Source organism: Lactuca serriola, chromosome 1 (assembly GCF_051521515.1).
Source record: "Lactuca serriola cultivar US96UC23 chromosome 1, Lser_US96UC23_V15, whole genome shotgun sequence".
Taxonomy (NCBI): domain Eukaryota; kingdom Viridiplantae; phylum Streptophyta; class Magnoliopsida; order Asterales; family Asteraceae; genus Lactuca; species Lactuca serriola.
In genome coordinates, this window is record NC_136408.1 from 208,047,541 (window position 1) to 208,052,050 (window position 4,510).

Here is a 4,510-nt window from a genome sequence, read left to right on the forward strand (position 1 = left end):
TCATAATTGGTCAGTGACATTGGCTTAGGAATGGATCGACAAGATTATTTTTCGATATGACATATTGACTATGACATCTTCACATTTGAATCACTATCAAACATGATGGTACATACTGAGTATATGTCATGTGAGCTTGTGTGACTTGGGATCCATACTCTAGGTAAGTTCACCCTTAAAGTCACAAAGAGACTTCATAAGGACCATCAATGATTGAATTTCAACAAAGATGTCACTAATGAATCTCTTTCAGCCACATTGTCTTCTTTGCAATTTAACCAACCGCAACATACTCCAAGTTTGCAAAATCCACTATGGTGTAATACTTAGTACTCTTCCAAGCTAAAACTTCACCATTCAGAGAAGCACGAAATCCGATTGAAAACGGAAACGTCTTTATTAGTATGGAACTTAGCATCAATGTAACTCTTACAATGATCTCTTCCATACTATCAAGATCATATCTTCTGTCCTCCAAGGACACTTAAGAATGTTCTTGATTTTGATTCGTTGATTCTTGCCAAAATTGAACTAATCCAACTTGTGTTGCACGAGACATACAAGTCAATAGATGTGGTACATGTCATGGCATGTATGATTAATCCCATAGCAGAAGCATGTGGGACACGAATCATTTGCTTTAGCTCAATAGTAGAACTAGGACATTAGCATTGCTCATTGTCATGCCATATTGTAATAAGCCTAAACTCCTTTTCGAGTTTTCTCAACATTCCATGTACTTTGGTTTAATCCAATGAATCACTTTGATCAATTTCCATAGATCGTTATTATGCACATGTCTTGTATCTCCCATGTATATCATAGCGAAACAGTTCTCATACCAAGCCAAGCTTTTACACCTACCTAGTTAGAATACAATTTCCTATAAATCGTACATTGTCTATGTACAATACAAGGGTGACTATAGTGCTCCCACTAGCACTGATATATATATGGCTTATCTATGTTTTTAGAAATTCAAACTCCTTGAACTTTTCTCATTGAAACAAAGATTCCAATTACTCCCACTAGCTTTGACATATATATGACTTATCTTTATTTCTCGAAATTCAGACTCCTTGAACTTTCTCACTGAAATAATGATCCCACATGCGAGATGCTTATTTCGGTCCATAATGAACTTATTAAGCTTACACATCCTTCAAAACCTATCTTGGTTTAATTATGTGATCGTTCCTATCCATGATTGTCTCTACTTGAAGATCCACTTGCACCTAAGGGTTAAGGTCAAGTGCTAGGTCTACCAAGTTTTAACATACATGGACTGAATCTTGCTTTCCATGTCTTCCTTCCATGTTGTAGCCTTTAGGGCCTACCATAGCTTCTGATAGCTGGTACACTCTGATTGCTATCTACCAGTGACTCGAATACCTTAGCAATATAAAATCTTATATAACTAGGTCCATGACGTCTTCTATCAGATCTATAAGGAAAAATGGAAATATGTCAGTTTCCTTAATAGCTCTTTCAATTCCAAATTGAATGTTATCTCCAACTTTAGGATCTTCATTGGTTGACTCTTGAATCTTATCAAGATCAATGTGGCTCCCACTAGCCCTTTTGGAAATCAGCTCCCTCTCTTGGAAGACTGCCCTTTGAGCAACATACACTTTGTTCTCAAAAGGTTGTTAAACAATTATCCAAAATGCTTGATGGGTTCTCCAATAAGATAACACATCTTTAATCAAAGTCCTAGATTGTCGAGCGCTCCACGACAAGCGTAAGCCTCATAATCGTAGACTTCCATATACGGCAGTGAGGATAAAATCCCACTTCACATACCATAGAGTGTTTCAAGAACCTACTTAGTTGGCACAAGACCAAAGGACTTCTTGTAACATTATTAATGGTACAATCCACAAATTATTAGCAAACACAGTGCGACTCATCTAGTACAAAATCAATGAACGATTTGTTTCTCTATCCAACTAACACTTCCTAGTGGTAGTGTTTTGGGCGGAGATAGATCATGTAACTCTTTTACGATCACTTAGATGATCGATAAAGTTTGGACTGAGACTCTCACTATGAGTATCTCATCCTATTGCCCAATTGATTCTTAACTTCGCTATATGAGAGCTCTGAACACCTGAGAGGTTCCAGAATCACATTCATATGAAGTTGGTCTCGCTATGTATCATGGTTAATCTGAACGGTCCATTAGTGTGAACTAATTCCAACAGATACTTACATCACCCAGTGACGCATTCATCATCTATCTTGATAAACAATATTTGCATTTATCATAAGACTCGAGGTCAAATGAGATCCAAAATTTGTTCCAACTGGATACTTGGTAATGCATTTCTCATTTATGTATCCAATACTATGATTCCACAAATACATTTTAACCAAACATTTGGATGTATTTGAATAATTACTTATTATGGTCAATCTGAATGATCCATTAGTTGAACTAACATCAACATATATTCACAATAATACACCTTATTCAAATGTTCGAATCAATTTTGAACTATTGCTACTATACTAGCTTCATAGAATTCATGACTATGTTTTAACATGTTAGAATGCTCCACATTTAAATAAGTCAGAACTATATCATGAATCATAGTATAAACAATTTCAATTATAATACCATCGACTAAACATTTTGAAAAGAGTTGTATTTTGATCCTATGAATATAACAAGGTCTTGGCATTCAAGATCAAATTATATTCTCGATGTTTTAGTCTTCTTACTTCATTTTAGTGACTGCACATTCTTGCAAATGCCAGCACTAATCCTTAGCAACACACTTAAGGTTTAGAAGTAAGGTTTTGACGGCATTATAAATCCATATATTTGATTGAATAACAAACATGGAAGAACTAGTTATCTTTTGATCCTATGGAAAGTAGCATGGGCTCGTGATCCACAATCAAATTTAACTTCTTCATGTTCCAGTCCTTTCACCTCAAATATACATTTGGGCAAGTTTGCTTTCTTAGTCCTTTTCTGGTTATGGAAACGAGCAACTATTAGAACATGTCTTAGACTAAGCCTTCCTTTGTCCTAGGTATTAGGACCTAGATTAGGTATACCCACACTAATCGCCTTTTAAACCATGGGCAATTGGCTTTCTTCTTCTTGACACTTCTATTCATGATAGTAAAATATGGGAGTGTTTTGAAGTATGAGTTTCTATGATTGGCCATGCTAGTTCCAAAAGGAAACCTCACATCCTACACAACTCCTTAATGGATATTCGAAGTTGTTCATATCAAAATCAGAATGAACTAATCATATGTACATGTTAGCTAGTCATAGTCAACTCCTAACTCAAGGAAATTCCATTTTACTTCAATATATCAATTTAAAACGTACATTTGATAATTGCTCTTTCTAAAAATTTAGAATGCAATTTTTGAAGTAACCTAGGAAGAGCTTTAACAAAGGCGTGATATTTCCTTTCGTTTATGAGAACTATTCCCAAACTACGAAATTGACAAGATTGATCATCCTCATAGCTAATCCTTTCAAAGGTTTTATAGCAGTATATTTTAGTGGATAAGGTTTTTGACATCATTCAATAAAATTCCATTATAGTTTGTTTTACTTATCCTTAGAAAATAATCACCCTAAATTATTTTAGAAGGCTAGGATCCAAATTTGGCTCCATGATGTGTAAAGAGATGCCTAAACACACCATAAAGTTATTTAGGGAGGCAAATCCCTTTGCTAATTTCAATCACCACGAAATTCCTAGATCTTTGAGATTCATTGACTATCAATGGCATGTTAATCTCAGATTATGTTCATCTCAAATTCAATGACGAGGTCATCGCGGATCACATAACAGATGGTGAATCGACCATACAAAATTGCATGGTCCCTGGCTCAAGTTACGCTTGAGATTTTCGAGTTCCACATCATTCTCTACCTATACTCTCAAATTGACGTGCCGATTAACCACATGAGCTCCATCAACAAGTTATAAAGAGAATGTGCAACTTTTATGGATAAAATAAGATTCACATTAAATAGATTGAGAATTAACCTTGCAAAATTGCATGGTCCCTGAATCAAGTTATGCTGGAGATTCACGAGTTCCATATCATTCTTGACTATATTCCAGATTGATGTGCTAGTTAACCACACGAGCTCCACCAACAGAATATAAAGAGAATATGCAATTTTCATGGATAATATAAACTCACGTTCTGTTAATAAAACAAGATTTTGTTTTATACTTGTATTTAAAATACTTTTAGATTGACCATTATCACTATCAAACCCTTTCGGTAACTCCATTCTCAAAATGCAATAGGGCGGTGAGGGTGGTAAGCGCGAAGCATATTAAAAACCGACCTCATTAGGAATCAAAGAGACCTCCTTAAACCCTTACATTAGAACGGGTGAGCCTAGTCAAGGTAAGACTAACAATGCCAATGTTTAAGCACGCGAGGGCACATGTTGTAACTTTGTTATACATATAATAGACACAATTCTAATATATATAAATACAAGGGGTAAATTTAAAACTTT